At 48.4% G+C, this 18,818-nt stretch overlaps 1 protein-coding gene across 2 annotated transcripts in view; it reads right to left on the reverse strand.

Annotated features, from left to right (window-relative positions):
• CD82 (CD82 molecule) overlaps positions 1–15,438 on the reverse strand; it is a 38,464-nt gene extending 23,026 nt beyond the window's left edge. The window contains exons 1-2 of one of the 2 annotated variants that reach the window (XM_026794851.2): positions 15,277–15,438; positions 3,516–3,556 (exon numbers count right to left, since the gene is read on the reverse strand). The gene's annotated coding sequence lies outside the window, so the exon portion shown is untranslated. The remainder of the gene's footprint in view (positions 1–3,515; positions 3,557–15,276) is intronic. The other variant, XM_005480127.4, reaches the window with a different exon arrangement.
• Between the last annotated feature and the right edge of the window lie 3,380 nt (positions 15,439–18,818).

Below are 18,818 nucleotides of genomic sequence, written 5' to 3' on the forward strand. Positions count from 1 at the left end.
GCATGCGGAGTAGGAACATAAAATCCAGGACATGTGTGCCTGAGGAGATGCAGACAGAGACCTGCCTTGTTAGCAACTGCAGAGGAGTCCCACCACAGCTCAAAAATTAACTTCTTTTTGTCACAGGAGCCTATGAAACTCCCAGTCCCCCTCCTGTAAAAGGTGACCCCAGAGAAGGACAGGTGATATGGGGAGAGCTGAATGCCTTTGCCTCCTGACCTGCACTGGCCACAGAGGCAGGAGAGGCAAAATTCATGTGCAGACATTATAACCACATCAGTCAAGGGGCAGAGAGGCTAAGTTAATTTTTAATTGCAGTTCTGCTCTATCCAATTAGATCCTGTACTGCCTCACCCAGCAAGCACTGCATGCTTGGTGCTCAGTGAAGTTAATGATATTTGGCCCAGGCTAACTCTGTACATGCCTGGGCCGTGCTGGGAAGGGCTCAGCCGTCCTCTGCAGCCACCCTCACGCTCACTCCACAGGTTTCTCCCTGATGAGCTCTGGCAGCTGAAACACCTCAGCTGCCAAGTTACTGTACAGCACAAATAAGGGGCTCATTTATGAGAGCAATGAAAGAAAAGAACCACAAAACAAACCAGAGCAGAACAGCTGTGTAAATCACTGTCTCAGTAGATTTACAAAAAAGTCCAAAGATCATGCAAACCCTTAAGGACAGCACACATGTTCCCAAGCACACTGAGCTCTGAAAGTCAGTCCCAATACTCCAGCTCAGGCAAAGAGCATTCACATTTGACTGTATCTACATAGCCTGAGGATGCTGTCTCCTCTTCTCCACATCCTATTGCTTAAGGACAGTAAATGATTGGTTACAAAGAAGCTGCAGGTTGTTTCTGTGTACTCTGACCAGTTGCTCCCCACCAGCATCCCTCAGGCTCTAACACCAGGGGACATAAAACTAAGGTAGACCCTATAGGACATGCTACTACCAACTTCTACCAGGCTAGGATGGGGTCAAACCAGCACCAGGTTTGGCTTTGACAAGCTGCTATTTCCATTGCCCCCCCAAACACCTCGAATGCCCTGTAAGGTTGGCATGATGGCTCAGATCTGCTATCCCTCCTGCCTGCTCAAGGAGAAACTTCCAGTTTGACAGAGGCAGAGATGCAGCAGACAGCACTATGAACTAAGGTTCTGCAACATACCCTAAGGCTCCTGATCCTCTCTCACATCTTGTATCTGATGTGGAAGGGGGGAATCTTTGAGTGAAAGTATAGCTGATGCACTGAAGGAACCTCCAAAGCAGCCACAGATGATTTTAAGAATGGCAGGTGCTTCTTGACACAACAAGCAAGCACCACCTTCCTCACTTAGGTTAAGTCTTACACATTGCAACAGGTCATTTCCCTCAAGATATTACAAGCCTGGACACTTAAAATACCTAAAGCTGTCCCTGATCCTGTCTCACCTCCCTGTCTTTTCTTTCTCACACCACAACACTGGCCAGAGTTAGCTGGATTCATTTGCAGACAGATCCACCAAGAAATCCTGGAGATGGAACTCCCACTGCTGTACTCAGGCTGCACAACTGGCTCCCTCTGCCCAACTAGCAGGTGTCCCCAGGAAGGGATCACCATGCTGCTGGTTCCATAAAGATGTTTATCTGCACAGTAATTTGCGTGAGGCTGAGGCCATTTTGAAGGCCAGTGCAGTTACTTTTTACAGTGTTATCCCAATCCAGAAACCACAGAAGCCAGCACACTAGAGTTGCTCACTAAATGGCCACTTCCCAGCTCCAAAGCAGACATCCCCACGCAGGAGAGACTGGGGAAGGGGCAGCTCACAAAGCCATGGGGCTGAGGAGGTCATTCTTTGCAGGATTATGAACCCTTCACCGCAAAGCCCAGCTGCTTCTCTATCCATGCACATGCAGAACAGACATTTGGCAATCAGAAAGTCTCCTGATCATGACTGATGAGACAGGACAGCTTCACACACCAGTACCAGTTAATGAACAATGACAGAGTTACTAAGTCTCCTGTTAACCAGGTACATCACTGCCCTCAGGGCAGGGACTGTAAGTTACAGCCCCATTAACGTACAAAGCATATCCTAAGGAGTTCATCTTGTTGACATTAATATACAAAGGCCTTAGACTTTCAGTACACCTGGGAGGTACATCTTGTCTCTGGCAAGCAAATAACCACAGAGCTGATGAATGACCCAAGTCTGAATTCACTGAACTTTCCTTTAAGCTTCACTGACATAATACCAGCTGTGTATTGACCTTGAAAACATAAACAAGATTATGTTTGTCATGGAAATTTTCCAAATAGCATCTCTTCACAAGTTATAGTGGAAGGATGAAGGGAGAAGCTGGATCCTAAAAATTAAGGCACATACACACATGTAAATATAAATATATATATAATATGTAATATATCTTAGTGATACGGATACACTTTCTTTTTGAAGGAAGGTGTCAGTACAAGATAGAAAAGTATTTCTATATATTACAAATTTTGAAAACAGAACAAATCAGATCCTCTCTTATTCCATCTACTACTAGAGAGTTTCTTCTGAAGTAGTCATCTTCAATGGTACAGGAGATGGTCTGAGGGCTAAGCACAGAAAGACCAGCATAGCTATATCAGCCTGCAAACTGCAGCATCACACTCAATTACCTGCAAACTTCAAACTACCAGCACAGACATGAACAGAGACCCTAACAGCATCTGCAAGACATCTGCAGGACAGACACTCAAACATGAATGCAGTCCCTCTGCATTTGCTACAGAGGGGCAAAGGGAGCAGACTAGAGCAAGGCAAAAGCTGCAGAAGGTACTGCAGAAATACCACTGGAAAGAACTATTCCTGAGAAATAGTTTTTGAGGGAACTTATCAGCTCACAATGAAAAGGTAGACTTGCTCCTGGTCCACCTGGTAAGACATGCAGATTTCTGTCTGACTTCTATAATTAATACAGTGATTATAATTAATACAGTGTTGTGTGAATTATCTGACTAGCAACTGCATTCCCCAGCAAGATCCTGGATTAGAAAGCACCTGTAGGACTTCCAACGATGGCACAGATTTTTCAGTGTGCCTTATCACAGCAAGTATGTGCTGCATATTTTGTCAAAAGGAAATGCGTATTTTAGAAATGTACTTCTGATGCTCGACAGGAAGTGATCAGACATTTATAAACCACTATCATATCCTTAAGAAGAAACCAAGCCCACAGTTCAGTATCAAAGAGCAGCAGAGGTTTTAGAAGCGTCAGTTTTTATCTCTATGTTTACAAGCAGTGTAACACATTTTGAGAACATCTGGCCTTCACACTTCAGACTGAAAGCCAACATTTAAGTACATCTTCAGTCCCTACAACTGGCAAATTGAGAAAGTTCTTTGCTATTTTCAGCCTACACACTCATGCTTGCACAGCATGACAGTATTTGCAGGACAGCATTTCTCTGATTTAAGCAAAACTTTCCATACATCAAGACCAGAGAAAGAAATCTGCCAAAAATGGGAGGAAAAAACCAATCCCAAACCTGACAAACTGTCCCAGAAGTCATCTGATTCTCCTCTCCCCCTACAAAAAAAAAAAAAAAAACCACAAAAAAACAAGTAGAAGACATTAATCAACTTACCAAAAATAGCAGACAGAAGAAATAGCCAAAAGTAGAGTTTAGTGGGCTTTCTCTTTTTAATTACCACGTATTAGAATGTTAGTTGTGCAACAAGCTCTGCAGGTCGGGTCCAGAAAGAGGTCTCCACACTGACTAAAAGCCAGCACACAATGCAGTAAAAATGCAGAGTTTTCACAAAACTGGTTGGGCAACTCTGTCACTTGACTACATTGGCTCTTTAATCGCTTCAACAACGAGATCAGCTCAGCTTTGTTTTCTGCACTTGGAGCTGCCAGGCTGCAAACCTAACCTCTGAAATGGATGTGCCCACCAGCTCCCACTGCCATCTGTCAGTGGCATCAGTGCGTCAGAAGCAGTCCCCCTGCTCTGGCCTGCCCCACACCTTCCCAAAGAGGAGCAAAAGCTGTGAGCAGGACCTGCACTCCAAACTGCAGCAGGGAGACCAGCACAGACAAGGAGCATTCTGCTTGTGCTTACCCGATAAGCCTCTCCCCAGCATGGTTCTGCAGCACAAGGTGTTTCTGTGTTTCCCTGTGCCAGTCATCAGCCTGGAAATCCCAGGTGAAAGTACATGCACAGGACAGGCTCCCCTATCTCCCTTCTCATGCAAGCAATGCCTTGGAGGTCAACAAGTCTCCTCCAAGGAGTTGCACAATATCCCTCCCAATGCCACTTGGCTTGAAGACACCTTCCTCAGACCCTGCCAGGGCACCCAAAAGCTACCACAATCCAGGCAGGAAGAAAGCCTTTTTTTCTATTTTATGCAACAGCAACAGAGACTGTGAGATTTAGGTAGGAGCCAGGTAGTAGAACTGATTTTTATCTTTCCTGCTTCCTCCTCCCCCCATAAAATGCAAGAGGTCAAGGTCGAGGACTTTTTATTGTAAAGTTCTCCTTCCAAACAAACTGGTTTTCAGTTACTTCCATTTTCTCTGATGCTAGGGCAAGTAACTAGTGGGTGGTTAGATTCAACACACTTATGACAAACATGTTTCTGAGAAGTTACAGCATCTGCTTGACCTGGGAAATGAGGATTTCCTACCCTTTTTTTTCAGGAATTAGCAGGGAAAGTAGTTTTACTTCAGGGGCAGGAAGTTTTCCACAGCTTAGCAACTTGCACAACACTTAAACAAACAACTTCTCTCTCTACCTGCCCTCTGCTTATTGGGCCTTCACACCCTACATCTCCACAGACAGGTGGATGAAGCTGAGCAGAGCCTGGGCACCAGCACGTGGCATAGGAAGGAAGCTGAGCTTACCCAGCACCACTGCCAGTAATTGCAGGTTGTCCTGGAGTTCATCTCATAGCTGAAGCCAGACACTTCTAAGTCCAAGTACTAGAGATTGCCTACTCAGTAGGGCACAGGGCAATGAGCACTCCCTCATCCTTCTCAGATTAAACCTCTGGAGGAGCTCAGACACCCTGCCAAACTGTTCTGACTCACCAGAGCAATGAAGCCCTTGCAGCTGACAGCCCACTGGAGAATGGAAGTGTCCTCTGCCACCAGGATTCTCCCCAAGACTTCTCCCCCTAGAGTACTTCCACATGCTCTCAAGCGGCAGAAAAAAACCCCAAACCAACAAACAAAGCAAAAACCCAGTACCCACCACAGAGCAAACAGAAGAGGCCTCTGGCTTGTTACTCTAAATTACTGTGAAGCTTTAGAATTAAGTAATCTTCCCTGAACAACAGAAGAGACAGGCTAATAGTCTACTTTAATCATATCACGTGCTTTGTATCAGACTCTTTACTGATAGCAAGGCATTGACCTAAAGAAGCTGAGGCTTTAACCCTTTAGCCACAGATTAAGTAGAACTGGAAGAGTACTGCAAACCCATCATGACTGGAAAGTGAAAAGAAGTCCTACTGCCACAGGAAAGTGCCTCAGGCTGCAAGGGGATACATCTTTTGGCTTGTTATGGGAAACAGCCAAATAGACTTTGTTTGGTTTTGCCAAATAGACCTTTTGCTAATATTTAGCTACTTAACCACTCCTGTGCCCCTGCTAGTACATTGGCACTGCTACCTGAGATTCTAGAACAGAAGAGCACAGATCAGCAGCTGTAACAATTGCCCCTCTTCAGCAAGGTCTGCCCTACCGTCACCAGGGGCCTCCAACCTGAAGGCCCCCACTGCAGGCTGACAGTACAGCAATCAGAAGTACAGGATTCCTGCTAGATTCTCACACAAAGCACCTCGTGATCTCTCCCAGATTTGCACGCCAGGGAAGGCAAGGAAGGCAACTCAGCCACACCATTTGTTACAAGCAGGCAGCGCCAGCTGAGCCTGGAGTCTCCAGCCTCAGTGGTACAGAATCACACACACTGTGCTGCCACTGTGTGTGGCAGCAGTGACACAGCCACAGAAGGTCACTCCCTGACCCAGCCTGTGCCCCAGAAGAAGCTGTACTTCCACCAGACCACCCCAGGGTCACAGGAGACCTTGTGCCCTGCTGGAGCGTGGTCGGCCCTGCTGACATGGGGAGCATTGCCACAGACAGTCTGGGGATGAACATTTCACAACATCCTGAGTTTCATGCCACAGATGCCACTTGACACCACTAAAGGGTACAAATGAAAAGAGAAAGCTGGAACTATAAAAAGCTCCTGAGGAAGGGATTCTGTCTCAAGCAGCCCATTTCCAAAATGATGACATACAGAGGGCAGGAGGGCAAGAAAAGCCCTAAAGTGAGGACTTTAAATCACAGATATTTTGAGTCACTTCCTGGTACTAAAAAACTTTCACCTCAACCACATTTTCCCTCTCCAACATCATGGTAAATAATACGAATAGTTTCGTATTTATAACTGGCAGTACCTAGCCACAACAGCCAAACCCCTTGCTGCCCTGATCACTCTGAGGATGCAACACAGAAGCTATTTCAAACCTTGCTCTGGAACAGTCAGTCCCAACAGGGGCTGCTGTACAGTCTCTCAGATGTACGGCAGCATTGTCTAGCACTTTTTCCTTTCACCTTTAGAGAACACTCTCCTCATGCCAAGCTCTTCTGACAGGAGACAGAAAATGGAAAAGAAAGCAACATTGTACAGCAGTAAAGAGCAACACTGTGAGGAGCAAGAATAACACAGCATGAGCTGTTACAGAAGCTGCAGCGAAGCTGCTTTGTTCCCAGTCTGAGCATTTTAGGAAGTGAAATGCCACAATAAGAAATCTCAGCAAGACAAGACTGGAAAGCAAAGGGGTCCTCTAGAAAACACTTAGCCAGCTGGAAGAGATACCCAAAAACTTTTGGTTGCCCTTCTATGAAGATGGTCCTAAACTCCAAGTCAGGCTGCAACACAGAGCGGTTTTGCTACCCTGACGATTGTTACATTACCATGCAAGGAATCCCAGCAGAGTTAACTGGAGCAATACAAAAACACTGATTAGTGACAGACCTGCCACCTGCAGTTAAGATCACTCCTCCAACACCACCCCAAAACAAGAAAATAATCAATCAATCCTTCTAAGCACTACATATGTAGGTTCTGGACAGAACTGTTTCAAGCCAAGAAGAACAGACATATGGTTCCCTAGGAATTTGGCAGTTAAAAAAGACAGCAAGACTTTGAAAAGCTGGGTCTGTTTTGGGAAAAAGAGGGGCCTCCTTGGAGTCTGCAGACCTATGCACACTGGTCTGGAAAACGGGTTCAGCTGAATCTGAACCAAGAGAAGCTGGGTGGCCTTTTCTTTCCTGAAAAGGTCTCCTTTTCTATATTTAGAGCATAAATATTTCCAAAGACTATTTGATGGAGGAATGCTAGAAGAATAAGATGGAAAAGAGTAGTTGAGAGGTATTTACTTTAAAATAAGAAAGAACTCGGAATAACTAATTTACAAATAATCCGATGAGCCTCAGTGCAGACATAAATGCTCCCATTTCAGAGGGAAAAAATGCAGACTGTTCCATCTTTAATCAATAAACCATGACTGAGGCTAAGACTACTTCATAATAGGATTGCAGACACAATTTTTTCTTGCTTGCCTCTGTCCCACTGTATTGTTGTATTTCCCCTCACAACCCAGCTGGTTTTATTTCACATCAGCTCTACAATTTTTAATCAAGCCAAACTCACCAATCCCCTAGAACCACAGCAAGAGGTCTCATGCACACTACCTGGGCAGGTTATGGTTGTCACCCATGGCTCCCTCTGCCCCCAGCATACACACCCACCCCTTGCTACTGCAGCAGCTTGAAACCCAGCCCAGCAAAGCCCCATTGCCTGCTCCTCCTCCCACCATCACAGGGCACCAGGGCTGAGATCCTGGGCACAGGAATGACCTATGGAATAACAATCAGACAGCACCACACAGCTGCTGAGCTGCCTCAGCTCACACATGGCTGCACAGGCTGCTCTTCGTGACAGCAAACACCCCGTGGCAAAGGCTGCCTCTCTTCTGGGCAAACAAGGAGCAACTGTTGGGTTCCCAAGGGGTAGCACCAGTGCACGGCCACCTACTTGTAGACACACCGGTGGGTCTTGCTGGTGGCTGGGATAGGAAGAGGTTTCCTATCTGCCTGAAGCTACACAAAGAAGGAACCTAGTGTTTTACTACAGGATGAAGTCTAAATCACTGCCACAACAGCCTTCAAAGCTGCTACACGATGGACTGGTAATGAATGCAAAAACACTCAGGCTCTGAGGCCACCAGCAGGACTGCAGCACCAAATCAAAGAAGCCTTTGAGGTCTTGGATTTGGGAATTAAAGCAGCTTGCCATTCCTCAAAATAGCCCTTCCTTGAAGTAGTCTCTTCTGCCAAGGCAGCAGCCAGTTTGATGCAGTTTTTGACATTAAAAAATTACCAAGAAGTTTTGGCAACTGCCTTTTTGTCACCTCAGTTTCATTCCAGGAAGCCCTGAGTCAGAATACCTCCCCCAGTGAGAAAGGGCAAGAGGAAACTCCAACATTTCAGGTCCTCTCACATCAGGCAGGAGAAGCATCAGCAGCTATGGGCATCACCAACTCCTCAGGAGCAGCCAGGACCACCCCAATTACAGCTGCACTTTCACGAGGTGTTCTCACCCTTGGAGGATCTGGAGCAAAGGAGCTGCTGGGCTCTGTGCACAGGGAGCAGCCACCCCTGCAGCAAGGCCCACTTGGAGGAGGGGCTGGGGCTCACTGGCAGGGCTGATCTATCACACAGCGCTCCACTCCCCCACACCACCAGCCTGCAGGAACTCCTCTTGTTCCTGAAGCCTCTTCCCCCACTCCTGTGCAGTCAGAAAAGTTAAGCAGACCCATGAGAACCAGGGAAGGGCTGTGCCTTTACCTTGTTTCACACGGCTCACCAGGGCTTCTCCACACAGCTGCGGCCTAGCACAGTTCCACAGCAGCTGCTGAGCAGAAGTCCTCTCTAATTAAAGGAGCTTCCTCGGGGAATAGGCAGATTCACTGCACAGCTCAGAGAGCTCTTTAGCTATTCCGTGTGCATAGCTGCAAGCCGGAATCAGAAAGAGACCTGAATGCAAAGAAGAGTCCAGCAGCTTCTCAGACTGTTGGGAAAGTACATTTAGGCAACTGGAGTTTTATCTGGTCCTCCCTCCCCTGAAAGACTTCAGAGATGACCATAATTAGAATTCCTGCCTGCCTTTTAAGCCCCAGTTTCTTCAATCATGCAGCACAGATGCTGCAGAATAGTTCCCATATCTGTTTGGTCAGTGCAAAACACAAGGCAGCAGCAAGGGCAAACAGCCTTGCTAACCTGCAGGTCAGCACTGTCTCCTTAATCTGAGTCCTGCTCTGCTTCTGGGTCTTACAGGGTGCCTAGCTCCATGACACAATAAAGGGAGCGAGGGGAACAAGAGGCTGAGGAAGCACACTGGGAAGCTGAGGACATTCCAGCAAAGCCACTCAAGACTGACTCATTACCAGCCACTTCAATCCACAACAGACACAACGACCAATTCCACAGCAGGCAAGAGGACACTGTGCCACAGCACCACATGAAAGAAGCCCCAGAACCAATGCAGCCCTAGAGACAGTGTCCTGTTACCACACCACTCAGAACAGCACCTTTTTATGCAAAGAGTACTCTACAAATTAATTTATTACAAGCAGAGAGGAGAGGAGCAGAGTAGTCTGCAAAGCAACTTTTGAAAGCAGCCATAACTCTGGGGACCAAAGTCCAAAAAACCCCTTGACTCTCACCACTGAACAAAGAACTTCTTTTCAATTTCTTTCCACACACATTCCAAGTAATACTAAGTAAGCCATTTGCATGACCAAAAAGAAATCAGAAAAAAATCATATAGGAAGGGAATAAGACACTCCCAACACAAATATTTTTTTCTCTATTACTAGAACACTTACAAACTGAAATGCCACAAAAGGTATAGAAGCCTCCCTGGAAAGGTCTAACTAGACTAAGTTAGTACACATGATCTATTTAATTTAGACTTTGCAACTGATTCCCGACAAAACTGCTTACCATCTATCACAGGAGACATACCAGCTCCGGGCATTAAGGATTTGCATATTCTTATATTATGGGATGACAGAAGCAGCCCTTGAAGTCCTAGTCAAGTGTCAAAAATGCCCTTTCCACACCTGCCCTGCATGCTGTTCCAGGAACCCAATGCACAAAACCCCAGAGCCAGGTCGCTCAAACCTGTGCCAGTCTGGTGTACCCGCCCAAGAAAATCCAGCATCCTGGAGCAGCTTACTTTTAGAACTAGAGAGACAAGGTGCTGCATGAAGCCTCTCCCGTAGAGGCAGGAGCTGAGGGCATCACATTCCTCTGTAGTCCCTTGAACCCTCCTGGCAAGGGCACAGAAACCTCATGGATCACAGAGGCAGTGACCCAAGCAAGATGCTGGAGAAGAATATGTTTAGATCCACTGACTGTAACCCCTTTTCCAGAACAACTCTGGGACACAGCCTCCTTCGTTCCCAACAGGTATAGTTACTTTACAGCATGTTCAGTCCCTGCTGTGCAAACCCCTCTGAGATAATTCCTTTCCTTTCCCAAACTACTTCCTTGACAATGGGAACAAGAGGGACCAAGGGCAGTTCCCAATTCCAGCTGTGGGAAGACCAGCTTAGCTCAAGGCACATGGCTGCAGCTCTGACAGCTCAACTGTTCTTTTGCTTGCATATGAGAGACTGAAGAATATTTGTTTTGCCTACAAAGGGAACTCCCCATTATATAACTTTAAATCTTCAGGCTGCTGGATATCCCAATGTATACAGTTCGTCCCAGATCAGCATTTCTCCAGTACACATGGCCATGGGATTATCATCATACTGGAAGAGATCAGCAATCTGCTTACAGCTCAGTAACAATTGTGTAGTAAAGGGTAAAGCGCTTTCATGATGCACCTGCCTCAAGGCTGTGCTGCAAAGCAACTAAAATCAGCAGCCCAGCAGCATCCTGAACAAATTCCACCAGTACTTCATCTTTTTGTGCAAGGTTCTTCCTCTGGTCTTTCTCAGCTCCTGAGCTCCTTAAAGACAGTCAGGGCACTTACCACACCAGCAACTTTCAGATATTAAGTACATGCACTGGACTTTGGTTTGACTTGCTTTTAAATGGTGGTGTCCCAGTAGGTGTTGTCCCAGTTCTGAAGCTCCAGCAAGGAGACAAAGAACTAGAGCAGTCAGCCAGACAGCCTGTGCACGCACCTCTTCCCAGAGGACAAAGCCTGTCCCCAGCTTAGTCTCCTTCCCTTTCTCTCCTGTATTTACTTTGGATGAGCCACAAACCACCCAGCCTCCCCCTGTTCAAAGAGACACCTGGTTGGGTTCAGAGCTGGCAGTCTCCAATCCCTGTTCCCATCCCCACAGGCTACTGTTTTATTCCCTTTTTCTCCTCTGAGCAGCCAGACAGTCCCTTCTGCAGAGCTGCTCACAGTAATGCCTCATCCTTCTTCCAGAAAATTAGCTAGCTCTGAATCTGAGAGTGCACACAAGAAGTGATTTAAGCAATCTCCACTACACAGTTCCTTTGCCTCACTTACCACCCCATCTAGACTGAAGTCAGCCATTAACTGCTTCAGTGTTTCCAGGCCCTGATAGCCCAGAGAGCTTTCAGCAAACACGCTGTGCCACAGTCAACCAGCCGTCAAGGAACTGCTGGCGCTGACCGTGCCTCCTGTATTATTCCTTTCACCATGCCAAGACAGCCTGTAATTTTTAGCCTTTCCTCCATTTCATTCCCTCTAAGAACACAGAAGAGCCAAAAAGACACAGAGGTGGTTAGGTAATGATTGCATCTCATTAGACAGTTCTAAAGGAAAGGTGGCACACTCAGCCATCCCTTCACACGTCTGTCATTAATCAGTAGCCCGTAGAAAGCTCCAATCCCACATTCTTCCAACAGATGCATTAGTGCAAGGACACAGTTTATTTCTTTGCCCATTAAAGCTGACAAGCACATGGTGGTGGGTAGGCTACAGGGCCCAGCTACCCCTCTGCTGCACAAAAGGACTCCACAACTCTGGATGGCATGATCCATGTGCAGAGACAAATGAAGACAGGGATAAAGAAGAAGAGAGGGAGAGAAGAAGGGGATAAAGATGTCATGCTCCTATTTTAGAGAGGTGAAGTTAAGGCGCTCTAGGGTGAATGCCATAATTCTTGGCAGTAATAAGTTAACTTTGGTGCACGTAAGTTTTTCCACAATGGAAACTGAGGAGTAAGTGCAAGAAGGCTGTGGCTCCAGCCACCCCTTGTTACACAGGCCCACTGGAAATAACTGCTACCTCCTCCAGCCTTCCAAGCTACTCAAACAGAGCCTGAGCCCCGACAGAACCCACCCCCTCTAGCACTTCCCACTCACTGGCCAAGGGAACTAGACCAGGAAAAAGGTGGCTGCCATGCCACAGGCACCATTAAAGTGGAGAAGTAATATTGCTTCATATAGCATGATCCAAGCCCCCTGGCATTCCCATAACAGACCCTATCCCATCAGTGCCCAAAGGTCTTTGTGGCAATGCTTTTGCCTGTGCTGTGTGCCTCCTGATGCAGCAATGCCAGCAGGCACCAAGAACCACAGCCACGGTTTGAAAAGTGCCCTGGGGCCTGTGGCTACCAGAGGTCTCAAAACTCTCACCTGCATCCCTCTGACCTAAACATCTACTGCGTGAACACCTGCAGTCCTGAATAGACCCTTACTGCCCTACAGCTATGAGACCAGGACACAGAGTGAGAGAAGAGTGGTAAAACCTATCCTTGGTTACAGTCAGATGGGAAATTTCACGTGAAACCACCCCTTGCACTTCAAAGAGCTTGAAGCAGAGCAGTTTGAGTAGCAGGGACAAGAAAACTCCATGGAGCGGTGGGAAGGCCTCGTTAGAGCATTTCCTGCACCAGCTAGCAGTTGTAGGTCACACCACACCTGCCTGTCACCCGAGAACTAAAATAGAGACAATAACAGTAATGAAGAGAGTCCAGATGAGCCACATCATTAAAGCTGCTAAATCCTCTTAAGGGAGGAGCTTCCATGCAGCAGGACAGAGATTGCCCACAGGGAGGGCTCTCTCCAGGCACTCAGCTTGCGTCTTGCTCTATTTCTGTCACACACAGGTAGGAAGCTGAACAAACACGGCAAGACTTCACCCAGCCCTGCAGCACAAGGCTGAGAACATCATCTCAGTGGCCCCCAGAGCTCTTGACAAGGATGGAGAAATGCAGCCAAAGAAGGGTTTATGTCCAAAGAGGCTACCCCAAGCAAAGATATCCTGGCAGCAAGATCCTTCTCTAAAAGGGGTGCTAAATGACACAAGGTTAGGAGTGAGGTGAGGCTACTCACTCCTCTGAGCCACTCCAAATCCACACACAGGCTTGCAGAGCAGTTGGCAAAGATTCCTCTCACCTGTGTGGGCTGCCCAGCATGAGCAAACACCCAAGGAATTTATATTTTTGGTAAAGAAGCACAACTGCAGCTCTAGGAGTTCTGCTCCCACCAAAAGACCAAACACAAATGTAAACTTTAAATACCACCTCACTGTTGCAAGAAGTTCTGCTATGGAACGCTGGCAGGTCTTCTGATGCCCTTGCAGTGACACTGCAGAACAGGTCACTCACTGTACCACCCAGTGCCTTTCTGCCTCATTAGCACTTTCTTCCCACTTAGTGCTCATGAAGTATTTAATAAGAGCAGAGTAATTTGTCATTTTTACAGTTTGTCATATGCTTGACATCAGCATACAGCAGCACACTACTGAGAATACTTCTCTCACTAAACACCTCCATCTAGATTTTCAGAGCAGTGTTTCTACACTTCGACCTTGTGGTCCACTAAAATTATTCTAATCACAGGCTTCTGCTTGACAGTTCCCATGCAGTGAGCAAGCTTCACAGCAGCAGGCTCACATCTCAGGCCTTGAAGGGGATTTTTCTTAAGCCCAAGATGTCCGAGAAAGGAAAAAAAAACCAAAAAACCCATGGAGGGGAAGTATCACTGATGGCAGATTTCAAGACAGCACTCTCCAGCTGTTCACCCTCGCTTGCACAGAAGCACACGGGTGTTGTCAGAAGCTAACAACCCAGAGGCCTCACAAGTGGTGGGATGTGTTACATCCCTGTGAACCTCCACCCTCAACAGCAGCTCAAAGATCTCCAAGAGCAGCTCTTCTCCCCAGCCACTGCCTCTGGGAGCACTGCAATAGCACACTGTCCCTCCCTTGCACAACTAGTAAGTTTCACGCTCTCATCTTATACACAATATGCCAGAGCGTGTCCAATACATAGGAATGCTTTATCCTAAACCAGCTTTACAGTTTACTGAATCCAATATTTAGATCCCAGGGTGGTTGGGTTTGGGTTCTTGGTTTCTTATTTTTTGTACCAAACACTCCATTTTATATGAAAGCATTCACAGCAGAGCTTTAATGCTCGGGACCAGAATCAGCATGCCTGGAGTGCAACAAGCCGCTATCCCCTTATCAACAGATTTGTTACCAGTCATATTGCAAATACAATTCGCATTTAAAGCATCTATCCAGCTGTTGAACTGCAAGCACTACTCTGAACTGCTCACAGGGATCTTTAAAAGGAAGGAAGGAAGGAAAAAGGGACACAGCAGGCTGGGCCAGCACCAGATTTCTGTAGTCGTAATAGGGTAAGATCGCTACGGAAGCATCTAATCCACATCTTGGAAATCAATCAAGACAGAGCTGACTGAAGCCAGCTGTATGCCCAGTCTCATCGGCAGGCAGCAGAGGCACTCGGCCGATATCCCCCGCACAGCAGCAACCCGCCGGGCCAGCCGGACCCGCTCCTGCGGGCACTGCGTCGGCTGCACCTGGCGCGGTCTCAGGTCGCACAGCAGCTCCGCCAGGGGATCACAGCTCAGCCCCCTCTCGAGTGTGGAGGGGCGCGCTGGGGGCGCCCAGCAGCGGGTAGTGGCGCCCCGAGCCGGCCCGCACGCAGCCCCGCCGGAGGGGCGCGGGGGTGCCCGGGGCTGCCGGCCCCCGCGGGGCTGCCGAACCGCACTGGGGGCTCCCGCCCCGGCCACAAGAAAGGCCCGCAGAACACCCCCGGGAAGTCCCCTCCGGGCACGGCCCCCGTCCCGCCACGCCGAGACCCCCACGTCGAGTGGAGCGGGGTGTCCGGGCGCCGTGGAGGGAGCCCCTGTCTGCGCCGTCCCGGCCCGCGCCCCCCGGCCCGTGCCGCCCCGCTCCCCAGCCCCTCTGGGGCGGGCGGCAGCAGCGCGCCTACCTGCTCCGCTCGGCGGGCTGGGCACGGCTAAGCTCGGCAGAGCGCTCCCCCCTCCGCCGATGTGGCCCCCGGGGCGGAGCCGGCGGCTGCGCTGAGCCGGCCCCGGGGCGGACTCTACCCGGCCCCGGCCGTGCGCAAGCCGGCGCCTCGCCCGGGCCCGCTGTGCCCGCGGCTGTGGGCTCTTGCAGCGCCCGGCAGTGCCCGCTCCGAGCCCGTGCTGCTCCCTCCTCACACCGGGCCTCGAGTTTCCCAGTGCCCACCCTCTGAGGCCTCGGCCGCTGCCTCCTCCTCTCCCACCGAGCCCAAGGCAGCCCGCTCCCTGGGCAGGTGGCCGGGCAGCGCTGGGGCCTTTGCCCTGCTCGCTGCACTTGCCGGGAGCCGTCTCCTCCCGCGAGCCCCCTGCCTGGCCCGCCAGGTAGGTGCAACAAGCGCACGCACAAACACCCCTTAAAGCCCTCTAAGGCCGCTCGCAGCTTGTCTGGTGCTGCGAGACGCGCGCTGTGGCTTCCTGCCCAGTGAAAGCTAGCCTGATGACCCACCGAAAGATTTTTCCGGTGGGCTATTTCGCTGCCCCAGTGAATTCTGTAAACATCACCCCGGGCTGCACATTGTTCCCCCTCCAAACCCCGTTAAGCTCTTGTTTGCCCCAGTGCCTCCAGCACTGTGAAGATGGTGTGGCGTTCGCATGCTGTGGCTGCTGTTTGCTCTGCTGACCAGTGCCACTGTATTGTTTCCATGGGCTTCTCTGTTTTGTGTAGTGTATCCGCTCTGCGCAACAGGCAGCAAGCTCAAATCACCAGCCCTTTGTTCTTGGCACGTGGCATAATTAGCCCAATGGGATTCTGCCTCTTCTCTACTGGGAGAAAACAAATAAAAATAAAAGTGATAAGGCAGTCTAACAGTATCAACGTGATTCTCTGTAAATCCTCATTTCACAGATGGTGAAACCAAACCCATCAAGCCAATCCTAACATGAAGGAAGATCAAGAGGTCCCTCACCATTCTGAGGAGCAACATTCTTCACCTTCATGTATTCTGCTGTCCTGGCAGGAGGAGGACCAGCCAACTCATGCAGATCAAAGTCTCAGTCCCCATTCCTGGGGCAGCAAAAGCCAGTTTGGCTTTTGTGCTGAGACAGGTGTCCCATGGCCGCCTTACTCTTTCCTAACAAGATGCCTCTTGGGCCTCTTCCTGTGTCTGAAGGCTGATCCCTTACTATGCCACCAGGCTTTGAAGAAAATAATTTAAAAGATCCTTTTCTGGGCTGTGCTTTATTCACTGAATTTTCTTGACTTTCATTCTAGTATTTAGAGCCCCATCCAGCCCAAACCTTTCCCTGCAGCCCCTCTGGTACCAAGATTAAACTCATCCTTCTTCCCTTTTTCAGCAGTGGCACTCAGCAGCCTTCGCACTAGCCTGTATTTTATCCTGTGGACATATTTTCTGTCAGGATAAGCATGTGGCCACGTACTGGGCAAGGCCAGGCCACATAACAAATCCTCCTTCACGCATGGATGGCGTGAGGCAGGAGGGGCCATGGGAGGAGGCTGCACCTGGAGAGCAGGTGACACTTGCTGAGTACCACACACATTGTGTGCAGCAGCACCCTACGCTCCACGTCCTCCTCTGTGCCACCAGCAGGTAGCTGCAGGCTCGCCAGCTGGCATGAGGGTTCGGCTGGGGAGAGGGGAGGAAGTGCAGGTGCTGAGGAAGAAGAGGGACATTAAGGTGGAAGTGAAATTACTCGCTTTGCAAAGGGGTTTTTGTGGGTGTGGTCTCTATTGTGGTACCTATTTCTGCAGCTGCTCACAGAATACCAGGCTATCCACGGCCTGCAAGCTGTCTGATTTTGCTCAGACTCCTTCCTCATACCAAAAAAAATTTGTAAGGCTGGTTGTTAGTGTCTAAGACAGAGACAAATTATGCTTGAGAATTATGTGGGGCAATATCTGAAAACTCATTTACAACCAGTCTTGGGGATTGTGTCTATCTGGAAATCAGCAGCACTCCAGTATCTCTTTTCAAGTAGAATTAAGCTTTATGAAAAACACTTCTATTCTCAAACAAAATATTGAGTACTTTTTCTTTACCTCTTCCCTCTCTGTAATAATCTTTGTCTTTAATTCAAACATCTGGTCAGGCTTATGCCTGTACCCTGTAAGCCAGAATGCTTACCTATAAAGACACAAGGGTCGGTGGGGCAGGTGAAATAGCATCTGCCTGTTCTTATATTTAGTCTTCCTCATCTCTGTGCCAACAGATTATCCAAGCCTACAGGTACTGAGCATGTATCTTGTTTCTGATTCTTACAAAAATTGTCCTACTTTGAGGAAGGAAGCCTCAACTCAAAATATTTCCCCTGAGGATTAGTGCAAAGGCTGTTTCTTAAAGAAAATAGGTTGAAAATAAAAAGTGATTAAAGGTGCAGTGCAGATGGATTGTGCCAGCAGCTCTGTGCCTGAATTCTTTTGTGTCAGAGGCTTTGAGGACAGGATCCATGTTAGCAAGGGCAGTGTGGGAGTACATATGCATCAGTGACTGCATGCCTAACTGGTTATGCTCGAGTGCCACTCGGATATGAACCAGTGAGTCCAGAAAAAGCATTAAGTCTGTACCACTGCATTTGCTGAGAGAAGGAATAGGTTTTAAAAAAGAGCTTCCAAAGTGCCTGAATTTTATTAGAAAGTCTGACGTGAATCATGCTCTTGAGAAGGCTTGCAACAGGGACTTGGCAGCAGAGGAGAAACAGATCTACTGCGATGTTGTAGCTAAGCTGTGCACAGATGGCAGACTAAAAGCCCAAGTATAAACAGCATCTTTTACAATGTACACATCAGGCTGGATTCTCAGCTAGTGATTAGACAAAAGTGCTTGTAAGAAAACACCCAGGCTGGAGAAACCCACCATTATGTGGCATGTAAGGCTGAAAACTGAATACCATTTCAAAGGCAGCCAGAGACCAGCCAATGGGTCATTGAGCCAAGCAATCTGTTTTTGCCTTGGGCCATCTTCATTTCAAACACAACAACCATTCCCTGTCAAATGAATACTTTCTTTTTAGGAGGAATTAATCTCTGTACCAAATCAAGTCATGGCCTATTCTGTGGGTAAACAAGGGAAGTCTGCACAGGAGTCCAAGTCCCTGGGATGCAGCTTCATACAGGTTCTGATTCATTTGTACACAAGGTCTGTTTCCTCAGGCACAAGGGAATACTAATGCTCTGCACGGAGCTGGCTGGCTGTGCTTTTATGGCTGCTTGCAGCCTTGCCCAGGGTTGTGAGAAGCTGCACAGTCCCCATTGCTTTGCAATGAAAAACACAAATATGGCATGGGTGGCTGCTAATTATGGGTGGCTGCTAATGATGGAGGGAGCTACAGCCCCTCATTCTCTGTAGTAGACCCATGTCTGGCTGGGTAGGGGCCATCCTGGAACAGCTGGATGCAAGCAAGAAACTTGCCACCATTTTATGTATGGGCAGCTCTTCATATCTCTCTGAAGCTGGGATGAAAGGTCTCAGGGTTGTTTGACTGCAGGCTGCAG

Source organism: Zonotrichia albicollis, chromosome 6 (genome assembly GCF_047830755.1).
Source record: "Zonotrichia albicollis isolate bZonAlb1 chromosome 6, bZonAlb1.hap1, whole genome shotgun sequence".
Classification (NCBI taxonomy): domain Eukaryota; kingdom Metazoa; phylum Chordata; class Aves; order Passeriformes; family Passerellidae; genus Zonotrichia; species Zonotrichia albicollis.